Raw genomic sequence first — 23,277 nt, forward strand, 5'->3', positions numbered from 1 at the left:
AAAATGGCCGGGATATCCATGACCTCATAGTGCCTGACACTACCTACACAAGACCATCATAGAGGAGGAAAAGATCATGACACCAAAATAAAAGACAGACTGATTGAGATGGGGAGGGATTATGATGGAGAATGAAATTTCAAAGGTGAAAGGGGGGAGGGTATTACCATGGGATATTTTTTATAATCATGGAAAACATTAATAAAAATTGAGAAAAAAAATTAGCCAGATGTACTGGTACACATACCTTTTAAAAAATTGATCAAAAGGTGTATACTATAAAAGTTCTGAAAGCAAGTATGATGTACATCTGATATCAAGTATATTTTCTTGGACTGTGATATTGTTTGGCTTTTCAAAACTGTGGCTTATGAGATTTATTTCATCATTATAAAAGCATTTTTCTTCTGTATATAATTTTGTATATGCAACTAGTTTTTGTTAATGAGGATAAAATGTGTGAGCTTTATGTCTCTAAAACTGAGCTTCAGTCTGCATAAAACACTACTACTTGATATATAAAATTATATACATCTTTGAATAAGGAAAACAATTACTACTCAATAGATAAATATGCTGAATGAGACTTTGGATCAAAATATCTACAACAGCTGGGCGTGGTGGCACATGCCTTTAATCCTAGCACTCAGGAGGCAGAGGTAGAAGGATCGCCGTGAGTTTGAGGCCACCCTGAGACTACATAGTGAATTCCAGGTCAGCCTGAACTAGAGTGAGACCCTACCTCGAAAAACAAAAAACAACAACAAAAAAATCTACAACATTCTGGACTGATAGACAAACACTGGCCTTTATCCCTAGAAATCCCTGACACACACACATACACACACACTTTCATCTAGGAATTATTTTATGGCAGGGTGTAGCTTTTAAGTTGCAAACCCATCAGACAGCTGCATATGGACTGTTTTTATACTGATTCTTCACATTGAGCTATACATCTCAATCTATAATATAGTTCTGCTTAATGTTTTAACTAGAAATGGATGGTTAGTTTTATTTTCCTGCAAAATCAGCACAGTTTATAGATGAGTGCCAAGTTACATTTAAGTAGATACAATGAGAATAATGATTGTTCAATTTTCTTTGATTTTTTTTTCTAAATATATTTTCTTGAATTGCTGCCACTTTTTTAAATATCCTGTATTAATTTTCCACATAGCCACCAGAATTGAAGGCAAGTTTTTGTCCATTACATTTCATAGTGGTAAGCAGACCTGGAACTGAGTCCCAGAACAGTTAATGCACTTCTTTCTCCATAAAGACATTTCAGTGCCTTTCTGACATTTAATTCTAACAGACGAATAACTTTCTGAGTGCTAAGAACTGAGATCGTTTAGTAGGGAGTCAGAAATGAGGCAGGAGCGACCTTCATCCTCAAGAAGTTTCCACCCAGAAACAGTGTACTAACCAGCCCTGCTGGCCCTGTGTTCCTGAGCAACACCTTCTTGAGCACAGACCATCCAAGATGGCAGAGCCCTGACATGCACAATTTGAAAAAAGAGCAACTTGGACCAGAGACAATGGCTTATCATTTTCCTAATATCATGTCTAAGCAAACTATTAGATTTCAGAGACATAATAAAATAGTTTTGAACTGTATTTTGTTTAAATATAATTAGCATAATAAAGCAGTAAATGCAAAAGTACATATCATCTTAGAAAGGAATCAGATGATTTCAGTAGAACAAATGAGGATGGATAGACTTGGAATTCCCATAGATGTGGCAAATAGTCTTTCAGGGGTGCAGGAATGAATGAACTCTGGGAAGCCATTCACAAGCAGATTCTTGTAATGACTGAAGACAGAATACCAAAATATTTTAACACTTAAAAAAGTCCTTTGTACCACTTCCCTGGATTTGGACTCTCACCCTCTCTCCATTCCATCTCCACCCTGGAGATTCCCATCTCTTCTCTTTCTTCTTTTTTTTTTTCTCAAATGCCATGTAAATAGAATATCATCCAAAGGCCTAAGTCAGAGAAACAAATGCATTGGTAGCTTTCACAAAGAAGTTATTTCCACTTGATCAAAATACAATAAAATTCAATGTTACTTTAAGGAACAAATGATAGAAAATATCTTATACTTAATAACTTTTAAATCTAATAGCCAGCCTGAGTCTGTAACTGTCAACACTGGAACAACTTGAGCAAAAAAAAAAATAATAATCATCATCAGTCCATAGTGACATAAATAATTAAAATAGATGCGGGAAAAGGGCAGCTTTTTATTATTGTAGTTTTACAATTAATTAGCTTCCCATACGGAAGGAATCAGAATCCCTGCCTTCCTTTCTTTAACATTTTAGAAATACTACTCCAATGTAGTCTAGTTTTGTTTGTTGGTTGTGAAAAGTTTGTTGGCAATCTAACTCTGTCATTTTATAAAATGATTAATCATTGTCCCCCGCGTGCCTGGAGGATTCTTTAAAATCTCATGATTTAAATACTAACTGCCTCAATTTTAATCATTGTCTGTTAATTTTTCCATGTAGTCCTTCCATTGTTTTTGATTTAATTCTGGAGTCATTTATTTTTTAAGTATTTACTTACTTGCTTACTTACTTTATTTATTTACTTATTTATGAACAGAGAGAAAGGAGAAAGAGAGTATGGGTGAGCCAGGGCCACCACCTGTTGCAAACAAACTCCAGATGCATAGGCCACTTTTTGCATGTGGCTTTTATGTGAGTAGTGGGGAATTGAATCTAGATGGGCAGGCTTTTCAAGAAACTGAACAAAATCTCCAGGTCTGGAGTCACTTTTTTAGTTACACATTGTTAAAACATTCATTTTTTTTTTCACATTTGTTTGCAGGGAGGCTCAGTGTACCAGGATCTCTTGCCACTGTAGAGGCAAGCCAGGTATTCACACCATGTTTTGCCATTTGGCTTTATGTGGGTTCTGAAAATTGAACCCTGGGCAGGCCGACTTTGCAAGCAAACACCCTTAACCACTGAACCATCTTTCCATCCTCCAAATTAAACTTTTAAGAACTAGTTCTGCCTTGGTGATTTTTTTTTCTTAAGAAATTTCAATAAGGAAAATCATTGCTCAGTTGAATTTTTCCATTTCCACAACTTTCCTTCCTATCCATTTCAGTTCTTTCTGTGTCAGTTTCACTGAGCTGGCCGGCCTCCTGCCTTTATCTGATGTCCTTTGTTAATTCTGCATTTGCATCTCTTCTGTCTTGGGCATGTTATCACCCACTTTTCACTTCTGATAAAACTTTATCTTTTCTTCCATTCCCTTCCATAATTCAATCAACTTGTTTGAGAAAATCTCTTTGTTTTGATCCATTTCTATTCTTTGAGGCTTTATTTCAATTTGATATGTAACACCCTAAAAAATGCTTATTTGAATGTATACAAGTTTGTTTCTGAAGAATGTGTTAAAATATGCATTTCATAATTTTCTGCAAATCAATAGTATTCTGTGAATTTATTTTCTTCTTGTTCAATTTTGTGATATTGAGGTGTTTCACACAATTCCTACTTTAATGTCACCATTTTCTATTTGGCAAAGGCAATGTATTTTAGTAGTTTTGCTTTCTTTGCCTAGAACTGTTTTAGAAAAGTAAAAAGTTTGAGTCTTGAAGAACCTGTTTCCTTTTTATTTCTTTTCCAGTTTGCGACCAAATGTCAAAAGACAGCATTTTCTTCTCTTTTTCCTTCCACCCCTCTTCCCAGAAGTTATGTGTTTGAAAGTCTATCGCTTATCTCACACATGCTTCATGCAAAAGACTTTGTCTTTAAATTAATTTCCTAGCCCATGAAATGGTGAATAGTTTGAAATCTTGTCTCTGCAGTCTGTTCTGATCTTTCTGGATACTTTAAGTATTTTCTTTCTTAAGGTCGGTTTAATCCCTCACATAGCTTGCCACCTCTGTGGGTCTCCCTGAGAACTCTGTACTGGCAACTCTACTTTGCTTCCCTAGTTCTTCTTGGCCTGTCGGACTCGTTTTTTTTGTTTTTTGTTTTTTTAATTTATTTTTTTCATTAATTAGTTTTGTATTCAGCAAATACAGTCAGTTTGGTACCATTATTAGCCTCACCCGTAACCTACCCCCTCCCCATGGCCCCTCCTTGTTGAGGTATATGGGTCATGCATTGTGGAGTTAGCCCACAGTTATGGGTAAGATAAATGTCTCTGCATATCATGACCCAACATGTGGCTCTGACATTCTTTCTGCCCCCTCTTCCGCAAAATTTCCCTGAGCCATGCTGGGTTCATTTTTGGTCTGCTTCAGTGATGAGGTGTTGGGGGCCTCTGGGGCTCTGGTTCTCTGATTTGGTAGGAGTTGATTTTTCTCTGGGTTGGTCTCCTTCCCCCTTGTGCTGGTGTCCGGTTCATCAGGAAAATAGCACCGTTGCTTGTTTTGCAATTTTTCTTAGTTTCATCTGGGGCCCTTTTGAGGTATTATGGGGTGGCTCTCTCCTTAGGAGCTACATCTATCTGAAAAAGAGAAGCAGATTCTCCAATGGAGAGTAAGTTAGCACCAGGACAAATGAGATGACCCTTACTTTTTTTATAGAGAGTTTCATAGGAATAGGCCTTCTTGTAGCATATGATTGATGGTAGTTTGATAGTGGAGAGGGGGCTTATGTTTGGATATGGTTCTGACTTGTTTTCCAGCTCCAGCAATGTGTCCCGTACCACTGAGAGTATCAGCTACTTTTTATATCATAGAATAATGTTTAGTTGGATGGCTTTTTTTTTTTCAGTACTGGTGATGGAATCTAGGGCTCATCACACTCTACCACTGAACTATATTCTCCAGACTTTTCCTTGTGATTGATTTTTAGTTTCCATTAAAAAAAAAATTTTATTATTTATTTATTTGACAGAGAAAGAGAGAGAAAGAATGGACGTGCCAGGGCCTCCAGGCACTGCAGAGGAACTCCAAATGTGTGTGCTCCCTTGTGAATCTGGCTAAAGTGGGTCCTAGGGAATCTAACCTTTGTCCTTTGGCTTTGTAGGCAAACGCTCTAACCAGTAAGCCATCCCTCCAGCCCTAGTTTTCATTTTGAGATAGAATCTCACTAATTGCCTAGACAGGTTTGTACTCTAGCTATACTGCTTCCAAAGTAGCTGGTCTGACTTGGAGAAATCTTTGAAATGTGAATCTCCACTAAGGGTTGGAAGTGTAGGTCAGTGACTCAGCACATGCTAAACATGCATGGGCTCTGGGTTTGGTTCCTAGTACCTCTAAAAAGGAAAAAAAAATCTCCACTAGACTTGTCTATGAATTAAGATACTAGTATGCTATCAATATTTTCTATTCGGTATCATGAATCCCCTTGCTCATACAGAGTTGACAAGCCTGATATGGAGGTGAAACATTTTTGTCCAGTTAAGGATTTTAGTGTACCTTTCCAGTGTTTCCAAGAAACACTGAGGAAAATTTCTGCTCCATGTGTATTTCCCACCAATCTCCTCACTGAATTCTCAGGAGCAAGTCCCACCTCTTTATCCATTTTATTTTAGATAACACCTTGAATCTATCTTATAATATAAGATCAAGGCCAAAAATAAACTCAGGAACAGAGCATTTATAAAGCTCTTACTGTTCCAATATATGGTAATTACTCATCCATAACTTGAAAAGATGTTAGAATCACAGAAATTTCATCAGAAATGAACAGTTTCCTCTCATCTTTTGTTTCTCTCTCTCTCTCTCTCTCTCTCTCTCTCTGTGTGTGTGTGTGTGTGTGTGTGTGTGTGTGTGTGTGTGTGTGTGTGTAAAGGAAGATGAATGAAAGTCATAAAATGGCACTTTTAGACTGGAGAGATGGTTCAATAGTGAAAGGTGCATGTTTGCAAAGCCTAATGGCCTGGGTTTGATTCCACTATACCTCCATAAAGCCAGTTGCACAAATTGGCTGATGCAGCTGGAGTTTATTTATAGGGGAAGGGGGCCCTGATGCACCTATTCTCATTCTCTGTCCCATTCTTTCTCTCTCTCTCTAAATAAATTAATTAATTAATTAAAAATTTTAAAATGGCACTTTGATTTTTCCAGAGATCACTGGAATTTGATGAAAAGTCTAGATGAAAAAATACATTCCATGGCCAGATAACTGAAGAAAAACATATTATTAGACATTGTTCTTTTTATTGTTTGTTCATTTATTCCATGGTGGAATGTTAATAGGCTGAATCTTGTGAGGTCTTGGGCAGGTAACCACAGCTGGTATGAGTTCATGAGTACAACAGCCATGTCATATAAAGAAGACTGTTCCACACACTCATCCTCTGACTCTTACATTCTTTTCATTCCTTCTTCTACGACATTCCCTGAACCTTGGAGGGGATGCCATAAATATCCCATTTAAGGATGAGCACACGTAGCGACCTATTCTCATCACTTTGACAAGTTAAAAGTCTCTGCTACTTATTGCAAAAGAAGCTTCTCTGACCAACGCTGAGAATTGCATGATTTATAAATATAAACATAAATATTTTAGAAGACAATTTGACAATATGTCTATTTAGCAAAATAACAGTAGGTTCTGGCCCACTGTGGCAGCCCACACCTTTAATCCCAGGACTCAGGAGGCAGAAGTAGGAGAATCATTGTAGTTTGAGGTCAGCCTGGAGCTACAGAATGAGTTCCAGGTCAGCCTGGGCTAAAAGTGAGACCCTAACTCAAAATAAAACAAAGAAAGCAACAGTAATAAAAAACAGTAGGTTTCTTTTATGACCTATTATCTCCTCTGCCCTGAGCTTTTGACAGGGTTTACAGTACCAGGCATGAATTTTCCTGCTGTGAAGTGGGCCTCAAGTCCAACCAGAGAGTGGTTGGTTCCTTGCATAACAGCCATACTATTGCTCTACTACACACCTTTCCTAGCAGGTCAATACTGTGGCACACAGGCTCTACAAGTGGTCAAAACGTTTGATGACTTTGCTTCCCCAGTAGACTGCCTGGCACCTTCTACCACTATAAAACCTAGTCAGGGGCTGGAGGGATGGCTTAGTGGTTGGGGTGTTTGCCTTCAAAGCCAAAGAACCCAGGTTCAATTCCCCAGTCAGCCAGATGCACAAGGTGGCATATGCATGTGGAGTTCTTTTGTAGTGGCTGGAGGTCCTGGTGTGCCCATTCTCTCTCTCTCTCAAATAAATGAATATATATATATATATATGCTATTCAGCAGGAAGGAAGCTTCCAGATGAGTTCCATTTTGAGTTCTCTGCCCTGCAGCCAAAGCATTTGATATCTTTAGCAATTACCATCTACTTCTGTGGGCAACCGAGAGAAATAGCTATGGCATTATTGGTTTGGGGACTTGAACAACTCAGGGAAGTATCCTACTCCTGGCACTAGCATGCTTATTTAATAACCTACAGCTTATGGGAGCAGAACCATCTACCCATAAAAGGTTCCACTATACAAACTCTTTTTTTTAAGATGGTATTTTTACTTAGCTTGCCAAATAGTAAGTTTCATATGAGTTTTTCATACATCCTTAGTTTTGATAAACCCCCGTCCCACATCCCTCCTATTCCCTATTCTATGACCCCATCCCCACTTAAACCTTTCTTCTTCCACTAGCCTCACTCCCTGGTAATTATTCTATAGATGAATATGAACTCAGTCAGTATTAACCATGTTATAGGCACTACTTCAAAGTCTATACTTGCCCTTTTCTGGAAGAAAAAAAAAAAGACCTCACAAAAACATTGTAAAGGATATAATAAATTGGCCAACAATTTCCCAGGTGTCTTTTGAATGAGTTGTAGCAGAGACCCTTGGTTATGGACTACTCTTTCAAGGGTGTTTATACAACAAACAGCCTTGAAAAATAGAGATGGGCAATTGTATTTCCTGTCCAGTACAATAAAAATATCTTTACCCATAGCAAAGGTCAGGGAAGCTTACTGTCTGTTATCAAAGATTTGAGTTTCCTGAGCTCTAGTACTTTAATCCAGGCATATTGCCTCAGCCTTTTTGTGTTGCCCTATATACAGGGTTTGGAGGATTGACTGGCTGTGTAAAATAATGTCATTTGTCTCTGGCCTTGGATTACAGGTCTTCCTCTGGCAATCAAGAAACTATGGCAAAATCATTTGTTTTCTTGCAAGGATTATGAGCTATGAGAGCCCTTCCAATTCTTGACAATATAATCACAGACAAGGAAATACAGGCTAATAAAGCTAAACACAGTGGATTAAGTCAGCATCTAATATCTGTCTTCATGGCCACCAAAGGGATTCCATCAATATGAGCTATTGTGTTGGGTCCTATGCAATATTAAAGCAAAAATATTCTGACACTTGTTAAAAAACATTATGGCTATTTAAATTAAACTTGTAACTGGTACAGCAAAGTTGTACATGTTAATTGGGTAACACAATGTTTTCATCCTTAGGCACATTGTTTAATGTTTAAAATGAGGTTAAACACATTTATCTTCTCAAATATCTATCATTTCTTTCTAGCCCAAACTTTTGAAATAATTTCCTTTAGCTTATTCTATTGACTGGTGTCTTATTAATAATGTTTCCTACACGTTACTTGGTGTTAATTTCTCACTTTTTCCACAATCCTCCCTCATCCATATACCTCCAGCCTCTAGCAACCACTATTCTCTCAACTTTTTTTTTTTTTTTTTTTTGGTTTTTCGAGGCAGGGTCTCACTCTGGCTCAGGCTGACCTGGAATTCACTATGTAGTCTCAGGGTGGCCTAGAACTCACGGCAATCATCCTACCTCTGCCTCCCGAGTGCTGGGATTAAAAGCATGCGCCACCATGCCCAGCTTATTCTCTCAACTTTTATGAGGTCAACATTTGTCAATTCTGTGTATCAGTGAGATTATGTGATTCTTTTCTTTTAGTAACTGGCTTATTTCATTTAACATAATGATCTCTAGCTCCATTCACATTGTCATAAATGACAGGATCTTTATCTTTCATGGCCAAATAATATCCACTGTACATTCATATTACATTTTCCTTATCTATTCATTAATTCATGGATATGTACATTACTTCTCTTTCCTGACTACTGTGAACAGTGCTGCAATGAACATTGGAGTGCAGCCATCTATTCCAAATACTGATTTCCTTCCTTTGAATATGCATGTCCAATTTTGGTAATGCTGAATCACATGGAAATTCTATTATTGAGGTTTTTGAGAATCTCCACACTGCTTTCCATAATGGATGTACTGATTTACATTTTGACCCAAATGTGTAAGGGTTCCCTTTCTTCAGCAAGACTTTGAGACCATTGCCAAAGAGAATGAACTTGAACTCAATTCTGAATATAATGAGTACAAATAGAAATTTATAGCTGGAGCTGGAGGGATGGCTTACTGGTGAAGGTACTTACCTGAAAAGTCAAAGGAATCTGGTTTGATTCCTCAGGACCCATGTAAGCCAGATGCATAAAGTGGTGCATGTGTCTGGAGTTTGTTTGCAGTGGCCGGAGGCCCTGATGCACTCTTTTTCTTTATCTGCCTCTTTCTCTCTCACTGTCTCAAGTGAATAAATAATTGAAAATATTTACAAGCAATGACTAAAACAGGAACATGAATGAGAACTTACTGAGAGACAGGTGATTATGTGTCAAAGATGAAGGAAGAACTTGATAAATAACAAGTATGGACAGACACACACTAAATTGACATAGGAGAATTTCTTGGTAACACTGAGCTAAACAGTTCAAAGACTGGGCCAAGGATAATATTTAGTCCAAAAAAGTGCTCAGAGAAGCCCGGCTGAAGTTTGGTCAAGAAAAGAAAAGACTCATTGCCAACCAGGCTAGTGTTCAGAATTCAAAAACACTGGTCAGATAGTGCCACACCCCCTCCCCCTATTTGGTATTTTACCAGATTGCTCCCACGCTTCTGCACAACTTTTCAGGCAGAATGTAAAAACTAAAGCAAACCAGCAACTATGACAACTGTGGATACGTCCAGGCAAACTCCCATATTCACAATGCCTTCAAGCACCAAAAATGCTTTATATATTGCTATTATTTGGATCTAGAATGTCTCACAAAGGCAATGTATTTTGTCCCCAATGTCTAGTGCTATTGGGAAGTGGTCAAACCTTACAGAGTTAGGGCTAAGTGCAAGCAAGTTAGGTCACTGAGGGCATACCCTTGAAAGGGACTGAGACATTGACACCCTTCGCATTCTCTCTTTACTTCCCACTCACCATAAGGTTGGCAACGTTCCTCTATCCTGGATGTTTGGCATCACATTCTACCTTATCACAGGACCAAATGCAAGCAATGGGGCCAAGCAGCAAGGACTAAAACTTCTGAAATCATGAGCTAAAAATAAGTACTTCCTCCTTTTACATTGATGTTCTCAGATAATGTGTCAGTGAAGGAACACTGACCAATATAAACATGACAACCTCCTCTGCTACCAGCCCCACCCCTGAAACCTCCCCATCACACTCTGTACATGTATGCTGGCTGGGGGCTTCCCAGGCCAGCCACTTCTCACATCAGGAAGGAGCAGAATGTCTAAAGCGAAGGTAAGGACCTCCACTCCCAGGTTCTCACAACTTGAAAATAGGCTTTGATTCATATGTAAGGACATTGGATAATGTCCTCCAGGTCTTGTGGCCACTCACATGGGTACAGCCAATAAGGGGTGGGTATGCCTTGAGTCATGTGTCAGCATACTATAAGAAGGCATTTGAAAAGGGACAGTGACGACATGTCTTTGAAAAAAGTCACAATGTATCTCCAGTTAAGGGTTCAAAATACATAAAGAAGATATGTCTGTCCAAGGAAGTAAAATAGGAGATTTCCTAATAGAGAAGATTTTAAATTCAGAAAGCATAGCAGTAAATTATATTGATGGTGGAGGCTCAATAATTTCTGTAGACAAGCCCACTCTGAAAGAGACTTTGCACCATTAAAGAGGGACACAACAGCTTTGACAAATGTGCTCAAAGTTGTTCTTTTTTTTTTTTCCTAGCTTATAAACTCTGCAAGGACAGAGGACCCAGCAGAACATAGACAACACTGATAATACAGCCTAGTATGTAGTGTTACTCAAAAATGTTTGTTGAATTTATTAATACATGTGTTGATCCAACTGGATATTTGAGTTATTGTATTTTGTAAACAAGATATGAGATGGGAGTGTCTTGGGATTAAACTAAATATTTAGATTTAATCTTTACATTAAAAAGTTTCTAATTGGTGAATGTGGGAATAAAGCTTCCTTCTAGCACTACTTTTCTTCTCCTCCCTGGGCAATTGTCATTTCTGCCATTGGAGCCATGGTCCCACATGGATTAAGCGCAGCTGCAACTGAGCTGAGATTGCCTCAACTATCACATTCACAAAGCATCTCCAGGTATTCCTGATAATGAACTCCATGCCTCACAAAGTAGAACAAAGAAAAAAAATACAAAGAAATATAAAGCACCATTCCAAATACTCATTTAACAACTGTGCCAGAAAGACTTACCAACACATAGTCTCCACATGAGTAAATCCAATGCAAAATGGGTAACACTGAAAACCAAGCCAATATATCTCCCTCAAGAACTACCAGTACTACTTGGCATGGTGGTACGTGCCTTTAGACCCAGCACATGGGAGGCCAAGGAAGGAGGATTGCTGTGAGTTTGAGGCCAGTCTGAGACTACATAGCCCGGACTAGAGCAAGACTCTACCTTGAGTAAAAAAAAGAAAGAAAAGAATTTCCAGTCACATAGTGGAGGAGCTACTTAGAAGAAGCTTCCTACCAAATAGCAACAACAGAACTTAAAAGAACAATTACAAATATGTACAAAAACTCAAAGAGGATACAGACAAATGCTGAATGAAATCCTGAATAAATTCAAATAACTAAATGAAATGAGGATGTCAATCATTGATATGAAGATGGAATATAATAAAAACAAATCCTGAAAAGAAAACAATTAAACTGATATGAAGCTAGAAATAAAAAACAGAACAAGTCAAATAAAAAGCTCCATGGAAAGGTACACCAATAAAATGGGTCAAGTGGAAGACAAACTATCAGGCCTTAAAGGAGAAGGTAGAGGAATTGGATCAATTAGTCAAAACCAGTGAGATGTTTAAAAACAAAAATCATGGATGTAACATGATAAAGATAGTCCTAAGAGGAAAATTTATTACTCTAAATGCCTATACTACAAAGCCAAAGGACTCAGGTTTGATTTACCAGTACCCATGTAAGCCAGATGCACAAAGTGGCACATGCATCTGGAGTTTGTTTCCAGTGGCTAGAGGTCTTGACATACCCATTCTCTCTTCCCTTTCTTTTCTCTCTCTACCTCTTTCTCTTTCTCTCAAATAAATAAAATAAAATAAAAAGATAAACAAGATTGATAACCCCTTAGTCAAATTAACCCACAGAAACAGAAGACCCTAACCAATATGATTAGAGACCAAAGGAGACATTATAACAGATATCAATGAAATTGAAAGAATAATAGGACATACTTTCAAAGCCTATATTCCATAAAATTGAAAAAGTCTTTAAAAAATGGATAAATTTCTGATACATATTACCTACCAAAGTTAATTTTAAATGAGATAAATAATTTAAATATGTCAATAACAAGCAAGAAGGTTGAAACAATAATTTAAATTATCCCACTCCGAAAAATTCCAGGTCCAGACATATACAGTACAGAATACTATCAGACCTTTGTAGAAGAACTAAAACCACTGCTTCCAAAATTATTCCACAAAATAGAAGTAGTGATTTTCCTAACTCCAACAAAGTCAACATTACACTAATATCAAAACAAAATTGAGATACAAAATAAATAAAACTATAGTCAATATCCCTGATGAACATAGACACAAAAATTCTCAATGAAACCATGCAAACCAAATTCAAAAACATATCAAAAAGATCAATCACCTCACTCAAATTAGCTTTGTTCCAGAGATGTAAGAAAGGTTCAACATATATAAACCAATAAATGTGATACATCACATAAACAGACTAAAAGATAAAATCCATATGATTGTCTCAATAGATGCAGAAAAGACTTTTGGACAAAAATCTACATCCCTTCATGATGAAAATACTGGAGAGACTAGGGGAGCAGGGAACATAGCACAGAATTAAAGGCTATATGTTACAAACCTACTGCCAACATCATACTAAATGGAAAAAAGCTCAGAGCATTCCCACTGAAATCTGGAACAAGGCAAGCATATCCACTCTTTCTACTGTGACTTAACATGGTGCTTGAAGTCTTAGCTAGTGTGATATAACAAGAGAATGAAATAATAAAAGGAATACAAGCTAGAAAGGAAGATGTCAAACTACACTTATTTGTAAGTGACATGGCTAAATATACAAGAAATCCTAAAGATTCCAACAGAAAACTCCTAGAGCTCATAAACACTTTCAGGAAAGTGAAAGGAAACAAATTAACCCAAAAATATAAATAGACTTCTTACTGTATACCAATAATAAACTTACTGGGAAAGAAATAAGGGAAAAATTCCCATTCATGATAGCCATAAAACATATCTTGGAATATCCTAAAGAAGAAAGTAAAAGACCTCTAGAGTGAAAAAAAATAAATTTAGGAAAACAGATAGAAAGACCTCCCATGTTCATGGATTGGAAGAGTTAGTATCATGAATATGACCACCCTATCAAAATTTATATACAGGTTCAATACAATCCTAGTCAAAATTCCAGTACCATTCTTCACAAAATAATAAAAAAAAATCTTAGAATTCATATAGGAGAACAAAAGATCCTGGGTAGACAAAAATATTGTTAGCAAAAAGAATACTACAAATGATATCACCATATCTGATTTCAAGGTATACTACAGAGTCATGGTAATAAAGAACATCTAGATTGGGCTGAAGAAATGTCTTAGCAGTTAAGGTGTTTGCCTGAGAAGCCTAAGGACCCAGGTTTGATTCCCCAGGACCCACATAAGCCAGGTGTATAAGGGGGAACATTCGTCTGGTGTTTATTTGTAGTGGCTGGAGGCCCTAGTGCACCCATTCTCTCTCTCAATCTTCTCTTTCCTTCCTCTCCCTTTCAAATAAATAAATAAATATTTTTTTAAAAGAACATGTAGATCAATGGAACAGAATCAAAGATGTAGATATAAGTTCATATAACTGCAGCCACCTGATTTTTGACAATATCAAAAATTGTCAGTGGAGAACTGAACTGGAAGCTTCCTCACTGCTGGCTAGCTATCATAGTGCTAAAATGTGCTATGCAGATGTGAGGGAGAAAAGCCACCAACAGTCTTATCCAGCAGTGGATCCACTCTGTGTATGACACAATTAAACAGCCAGGCAAGATGTGCCCTCTGGTACTATACTGACATTACTGTTATGTGGATAACCAACTCTTTGGTGAAATTTAAAACCACCTTCATTGGAGGTACTCCATGCCCAGTACTAAAAATCTAATCAAAAGCTTATTGCTGAAATGGTCATAGAGCCTAGAAGGTACCTACCACCATTGTGTGGTGTTGCAGTTCCTTTCCCATTGCTGGAACAAACACCTTATCAGAAGCAGCTTATGGGAGGAAAAGGTTTACTTCACACTTACAGAATCCAGGAGAACCATTAGCAGGGCAGAAGAAACTGGCTCACCTCTATAGACCCATAGCAGAGAGACACCACCAAACATGAACAGCCAGAGCTCAAAGCTACTCTTTCCACACCTTAGGACTGGATATAAATATCTGACCCCAGTGATACCTTTGCCAGAAGGCTGCTGGAAGCTTAGGTAGAAAGCTTAATTTTTATCAAAAAGGCCTGAGGCTATAGGGACCATACATTCACATTCAAATCACCACATTTTCCTAAATGGGTATGTTGTATCCACTAACTTGCCCTCTAAGTATTTATGTTTGTGCCCATTAATTAGTGCTTTCTCATCTTTGGTCAAAGAAGCTTCTTTGTGAAGATGGAAGTGACTTACTGGAAAGATTCAAATCTTACCAAAGTGCTGAGAGTAAGTGGCTGTTGAGTCAGCACTAAATAAAATATCTTTAAATAAAATATCTCTATCATGACTTCTTTGTATTCCCTGGTGACACCTTCTTGCAACCAGCTTCTGTTATTTAGATATTAATGTCAAGAAGAACATACTTTATGCTTCTGTTAAGAACTGATTTCGCAAGCAACATGTCTTCTAGGCTCATCAATATTGTCACACTATACTATCTTTTTAATTAATTTATTTATTTGACAGAGAAACAGAGAGAGAGAGTGAGATAATGGGCACACCAGGGCCTCCAGACATAGTAAAAATCTCCAGGCATGTGCATCTCTTGTGTATCTGGCTAATGTGGGTCCTGGGGAATCAAACTTGGGTCCTTAGGCTTTGCAGGCAACCACCTTAACGACTAAGCAATCCCTCCAGCCCAGATTTAGCTATTTCTATGATTAAATAATATTTCATTGTATACCTCATTTTCTTTATCCATTTGTCTGCTGATAGACACTTAAGTTATTTCCATATCTTGGATATTGCAATGCTGCAGTGAACATGGGAGTACACCTATCTCCTTCAAGATCCTTATTTCAATTATTATGGATATGTGCCTAGAAGTAGGATTGGTGGCTCATGTGATAATTCCTTTTTTAATTTAAGGGGAGTTTTTTGTTTTCCATACCAGCTGCACCATTTTACCTTGCCATGAACAATGCACAAGGCTCAGTTTGCTTTGCACCATATACATCTTAGCATATGGATCATATGGATTTTACCTGTGCTATGAGGTATCACATAGTTCAGTGTCTCTAGTCTGTTACAATGGTTACACAATTCTATGAACAGACTACAGGTCATTGTGGTTTTGGTTTCCATTTCCCTAATGAAGAGTAATATTAATCTTTTCATATGTAATGGCAACCATCTTTTGAGGAATGTCTATACAGTGCACATATGCACACACTACACACACACACACACACACACACACACACACACACAACAGCTCACCATTTGGACCCAGAAAAATTATCCTGTTGAGTCTGAAGAACTCTTCACCATTCCCACTCTCTACATGGACAAGGGCTAATATATCACACACACAAAAAGGAATCTGGCAGACTATAGCAGTTACCTTCTCCTTGATAAAATAAAACACCTAAACTGAAGCAGCTTATGTAAGGTAAGGGTCTATTTTGGCTTAAAGTTTCAAGGGAAAGTTTCTATCATGGTGGAAAAAGCATGGCAGGAGCAGAAAGCCAGTTGTCATATTTTCCCATTAGCAGCAAGGAAAGAGAAAGGATGGTCAGATAAGTGGGGCTAGGCAATATTGCCCCAAGAACTGCCCACAGTGACATACCTCTTCCATCAAGGCTTTTCCTCCCAAATGCTCCCCAAACTTTCCAAACAGCACTCACCAGCTGTGGATTAAGTATGAGGCATTATTACAAACACATGAAGTGATGATGAACATTTTACATTTAAACTACTACACAGGCTTTGCTCTGTATACCTACCACCAAAGTGACCATCAGGATCATCACTTGTTGAAACAAGTCAAAACATGCATCCAGTACTGAATTTCAGCATCATGATGGTGCCTAGAGAGATCCTCTGTGAGGAAGAGGACTAAGATCCCCTCAGAGACTGAGACGCAGAAAGTAGACCTCAAGGGGGATATGCAGGGAGAGGCTGGGCTAGAAAGTCCACTTGCTCTTGTTTGTACACTTTTCCAGTCAAATTTTGTACATTTATAGGGGAACAAATAAGCATTGTCATAATTACTTAATATTAAACTTTGTAAGCACCACACACACCACTGAGTCATTAATTGTTTAACAAGTTCACTCGAACAGTCTCTAACTTTGGCCGGGGCTTCAGTCACAGTTGAGAATATGAATTTGCACTCCAGAGCCAGTGCCCCTCTATTGTCCTGTAAGGCCCTGAATAAAATGTTTACTGTAGACATCGGATTCTATTTTAATTATCTTTTGCAACAAATACATCTTGAGCTTGACAGGCAACAAGAAAGGCAAGTTAATCGAGGGCATCTGTTTGTTAGCATATTCTTTTGGTAATTACGGTGATGCTGCCATTCACAGCTGAGCCTGCCCACAGGTGCAGAGCAAAGGGTGCAGGGGGAGGGTGCTCAGCTTTAGGGAACAAAAGGGCCCACTAATTCTCATCATGGGTTCAATGGCAATGTGTGGGTATACAAATAAGTATCTCTTCCTGGCAACAATCCTCAAAGAGGAAGTTGCTCCCACATGCTACATCAGATGAGGGAGTGAGAAAGGGATGGGAAATGAATCTTTATATCCACCCTCACTTGCAATACTCTGAATAAAACATGTTCTGTCTTCTAAAGAAAGTCAGTCCTGCTTGTTGCCTCAGCTCCATGGTTCCTGTTTTGCTTATAAACAGACTGCCCCACAGTTTTTTGGTCATATTTTCTTTAATTTTTTTGTTTATTTTTACTTATTTTATTCTGAGAGCAACAGAAAGAGAGAAAGAGGCAGATAGAGAGAAAGAATGGGCATGCCAGGACCTCTAGCCACTGTAAACAAACTCCAGACACGTGCGCCCCCTTGTGCATCTGGGTAACGTGGGTCCTGGGGAATCCAGCCTCAAACCAGGGTTCTCAGGCTTCACAGGCAAACACTTAACCGCTAAGCCATCTCTCCAGCCTATCAGTCTTATTTTTAACACACACACACACATACCCTTGGGTTTTTGCACACATTGTCTTCCTGGAGCCACATTGTCCTCATAAGCAAATTGCTAATTCCACTTATCCACCAATGTCAATTCAAATGAATCCTCCACTACTTTCTTTCTACCTGCATATTGGAAGGAATATATCACTCCCATAAAGTCCAGCCTTCATGTCACACTGCTTTCTTCTTTGATCCTTTTAGATACATGTCCAACTACCTATTCTGGAATATGCTTTCCACATCTCCGCTACAGTAGTCCCCACCCCTATGCTCTTCTACAACATTAACTTGACTTTCCTCTAGCAAAGGTTGGTGCTTGTTCATTTGTTTCATAAATATGATGTGGCCTATGATTGTTTTGACCAATAAAGGCAGAAGTGACGTTCTTTGAATGTCTAAGTCCAGAATTTATAAAGGAATGATACTTTCCTTGTGTTCTAGAAAACCCAGCTGCCATGTAAGAAGGCCACCTTGTCTGAGATAAACACACTGTACAGAAGCCCAAACTGGCCACATAGAAAGGCTCCACAGTACCCATACATGGTAGCTCACACCTTTAATCCCAACACTCATGAGGTGGAGGTAGGAGGATCATAATGAGTTCTTCACTAGCCTGGGTTAGAGAGTCCCTTCTTCATAAAGAAAAAAAAAAAAAAAAAGGCTCTTCACACAGGAAGTCCTAGCCAAACCCTTTGTTTCAACTATTAAATTAAGGCAAAGGATACATGGTACAAACAAGCCCATCCTGGACATTCCAGGCCAGTCAGACAAGGCATGGAGCAAAGACACATAATCCTACCAAATTCTGACCAAATTTCAGAATCAGGGGACTTCCAGTTAACATGGTGTCATACTTACCATGCCAAAGCAGCATAGGGGGGGAAAGCCAAAAAAAAAAAAAAAAAAAAAAAACCAGCAAAACACACACTTTTACTAAAAAGTGAGGTGTACAGGAAATTGAAACAGTAGCAGAGAAGTAGGAGAGATCCATAGCATCCAGAGCCTGCACGGGCCAGCAGAAGCGCCTCCGGCAGGCGGGTCCACGTGCCACACTGTAGCGACAGCGCTCGGCTTGAGCGGCAGGAAGAACCAAGCGAGGGGATTTTCCACTCACACGGGAGCTCTCCCAAACTCAAGAAACGTGGAAAATGATGGTGAACAATGGAGGAGCAGATCACGATATAGAAGAAAACATGGAACAGCAGGCAAACTGAGCAGCATCGGCTCCCTCCCCTCCCCACCGCCAGTGCCCAGCCCGCAGGAACAGCAAGGTCCAGGGACCCAGCCACCCCTACTGAACTGACAGAGCACCAAAGAGAGACACAATCAAGAGTGCAGATGAGACCAAAATCATCCCAAAAGGTAACTGGGATTACACCAGTTCGGTACCCGCCTAATAAATCTGGTATACATGCCTGAACCAGAAGTGCTAATTGTACCTTCCATATCAGGATAAATTATATGTTCAATCAGATGGATGGTCATATTAGCCATTCTTAAATAAGCTGTAGTTTGGGCTTGTTAATTGTTGCTTCTTGAATTATAGTGGCTTTGTTTACTCTTCTGTTATAAATTAGGGAAGGGTCTTACCTGCTTACAAGCTGACTTGGAACCCTCTACAGACCAGAAATCTTAACCCCCTTATTGTCAGGATTAAGGGAGTGGATGAGGCACCACACGGCCTAAGGGACAGACAGAGGTTCTGGTTGTCAAAATACCTACTCTTGGATAAAGACTCTGACCTGTCTTTCCTTGACAGTGTACATTGTTTAGTAAAATTTTAGAGTCTGCCTGTATTTTCTTCCTCTTATCCTACTTGAATACTCTAATAGCAGGCACACCCAACACCTAGAATCACTTTTGTACATACTCTGAGAGTCTTCAAAGCCACACCTAGTACCTTAAGCTCCTACTCTGAAGATATATAACAACAAATTGGTTGATGCATCTCATAATTCCCAACTAACTGGAAAATCCAATCTTTAATAATCCAAGATGCAAAAATATACACATTATAACACAAGAAACACCAAAAAAAAACAATACAATATAAATCCACCAAAAATTATTAATACAACAGGAATGACCTCTAGTGAGAATGAGTTAGAGGAAATGCCTGAGAAAGATTTCAAAAGAATGATTATAAATATTCTCAAAGAACTCAAAGCAGAATTCAAAGGAAGCAAAGAAGACACAGAACGCCAATTTAATGAAATAAAGAGGTCAATACTAGACATAAATAAAGAAATAGAAATAATAAAGAAAAACCAGTTAGAATTACTAGCAATAAAGAACACAGTTAATGAAATTAAAAAAAAAAACTCTGTAGAAAATCTCACCAGGAGAATGGATGAAGGAGAGGACAGAATATCTAAGTGAGAAGACCAGGTGGCAGATGTAATACACTCCAACAAAGAGAAAGACAAACTTATAGAGAAGTATGAGTGGGAATTTCAAGATATTTGGGACAATATGAAAAGATCAAACATAAGAATTCAGGGCATAGTAGAAGGAGAAGAATTCCACTCCAAAGGCATAGTTGGCATCTTCAACAAAATCATAGAAGAAAACTTCCCCCAAATTGTGAAAGAGGTGCCAATGCAGATACAGGAATCCTGTAGAACACCAACCAGACAAAACATGGAAAGAACCTCTCCTTGCCATATTATAATCAAACTACCAAACATACAAACAAAAGAAAAAATATTGAAAGCAGTCAGAGAGAAAAATCAAGTTACCTACAAAGGCAAGCCTATCAGGATTACAGCAGATTACTCAACACAAACTTTAAAAGCCAGAAGGGCTTGGAGTGATATATTCCAAGTTGTGAAAGATAACAACTGTCAACCAAGGTTACTTTATCCTGCAAAGCTATCCATTCAAATAGATGGAGAAATAAGGACATTCCATGACAAAAGCAGGCTAAAGGACTAATTGAAGACAAAACCAGTTCTACAGAAAATAATAGAAAGAATCCTCCATGCTGAAGAAAAAGAAAAGCACACATATAAGGAACCAGAAAAAGCAAACAATACTCAAATTCTAGCTAAGTCAAGTGAGTAAAGGTAAAACCGGAACTATAAAAAAGTGGAAAAAAAGGAATACACATCTTTCAACAATATCTCTTAATATCAACGGCCTCAATGCCCCAACCGAAAGACATAGGTTTGCAGACTGGGTTAAAAAGAAGGATCCTTCAATTTGTTACCTCCAGGAAACCCATATTTCTAAAAGGATGGACACTATCTTAGGGTGAAAGGTTGGAAAATGGTGTTTCAAGCAAATGGACCTAGAAAACAAGCAGGGGTTGCTATCCTAATATCTGACAAGGTAGACTTCAGTCCAACATTAGTTAAGAAAGATAAGGAAGGCCACTTTATATTGATTAAAGGTACCCTCCAACAGGAGGACATTACAGTCCTAAACATATATGCACCTAATGGGGGGGGGGGTCCCAAATTCATCAAACAAACGCTATTAGAACTAAGGTCACAGATAACATCAAATACAGTGGTAGTAGGTGACTTCAACATCCCACTCTCATCAATTGACAGGTCATCCAGGAAAAAAATAAACAAAGAGGCATCTGGATTAAATGAGGTCATAGAAGGAATGGACCTAACAGATATATACAGGACATTTCATCCAAATGCTGCAGAGTATACATTCTTTTCAGCAGCACGTGGAACTTTCTCTAAAATAGACCATATATTAGGACACAAGCAAATCTTAGCAAATACAGGAAAATTGAAATAATTCCTTGCATTCTATCTGAACACAATGGGATCAAACTGCAAATCAATAGCAAGAAAGGCCATAGAGCATACACAAAATCATGGAAATTAAACAACACATTACTAAATGATGAATGAGTCAATGAAGAAATCACGAGGGAAATCAAAAAATTTACAGAGTCAAACGATAATGAGAACACAACATACTAAGATCTCTGGGACACAATGAAGGCAGTCCTAAGAGGAAAATTTATAGCTTTAAGTGCCTATACTACTAAATTAGAAAGGTCACAAGTAAATGACCTAATGCTTCACCTAAAAGTCTTGGAAAAAGAAGAACAAGGCAAACCCAAAAATCAGCAGGCGGGATGAGAAAATAATGATTAGGGCAGAAAATAATGAAATAGAAACTAAAAAAACAATCCAAAGAATTAATGAAACGAAGATTTGCTTCCTTGAAAGGATAAACAAGATTGATAAACCTTTACCAAATCTGACCAAAAGAAAGAGAGAAGAGACACAAATTAATAAAATTAGAGATGAAAAAGGTAACATCACAACAGATGCCAGAGAGATTCAAAAAATCATAGGGACATACTATAAAAACATATACTCCACAAAGTATGAAAATCTGGAAGAAATGGATGATTTCCTTGATTTATAAGACCTACGTAACTTAAATCAAGATGACATTAATCACTTAAATAGACCTATAACAAGCATGGAGATCCAAACAGTTATCAAAAATCTCCCAACTAAAAAAAGCCTAGGCCCAGATGAATTTACTGCTGAATTTTACCAGGCCTTCAAGAAAGAGCTAACACAATTGCTTCTTAAGCTTTTCCATGAAATACAAAAAGAAGGAATTCTACCAAACTCCTTCTCTGAAGCCACCATAACTCTGATGCCAAAACCAGGCAAAGACAGAACATAAACAGAAAATTACAGACCATTCTCCCTCATGTACATACATGCAAAAATTCTCAACAAAATATTGGCAAACAGAATATAAGAATATATCAGAAAGATCATTCACCCTGACCATGTAGGCTTTATTCCAGAGATGCGGGGATGGTTCAATATACACAATTCTATAAATGTAATACATTACATAAATGGATTGAAGGACAAAAATGACATGATCATCACATTGGACGCAGAGAAAGCATTTGACAAAATCCAACATCCCTTCATGATAAAAGTCCTACAGAGACTGGGTATAGAAGGAACATCTCTCAATATAATAAAGGCTATTTATGACAAGCCTACAGCCAACATATTACTAAATGAAGAAAAACTGGAAGCTTTTCCACTAAAATCAGGAACAAGACAAGGGTGCCACTGTTCCCACTTTTATTTAATATAATACTGGAATTCTTAGCCATAGCAATAAGGCAAGAGACTCTCATAAAAGGGATACAAATTGGAAAAGAAGAAATCAAGTTATCATTATTTTCAGATGACATGATTTATATATAAAGGACCCTAAAGACTCTACTAGCAACTGTTGGAGCTGAAAAAACCTGCAGCCATGTAGCTGGATACAAAATAAATAAACAGAAAACAGTAGCCTTCATATATGCTAACAACAAACACACAGAGGATGAAATCAGAGAATCACTCCCATTCACAATTGCATCAAAGAAAATAAAGTACCTTGGAATAAACCTAACCAAAGAAGTAAAGAATCTCTACAATGAGAACTTTAAAACACTCAAGCAAGAAATTGCAGAAGACACTAGAAAGTGGAGAAACATCCCTTGTTCCTGGATTGGAAGAATCAATATTGTGAAAATGGCAATCTTACCTAAAGCAATCTACACATTTAATGCAATCCCCATCAAAATTCCAATAGCGTTCTTCACAGAAAT

The sequence above is a fragment of the Jaculus jaculus genome, chromosome 3, assembly GCF_020740685.1.
Source record: "Jaculus jaculus isolate mJacJac1 chromosome 3, mJacJac1.mat.Y.cur, whole genome shotgun sequence".
NCBI lineage: Eukaryota > Metazoa > Chordata > Mammalia > Rodentia > Dipodidae > Jaculus > Jaculus jaculus.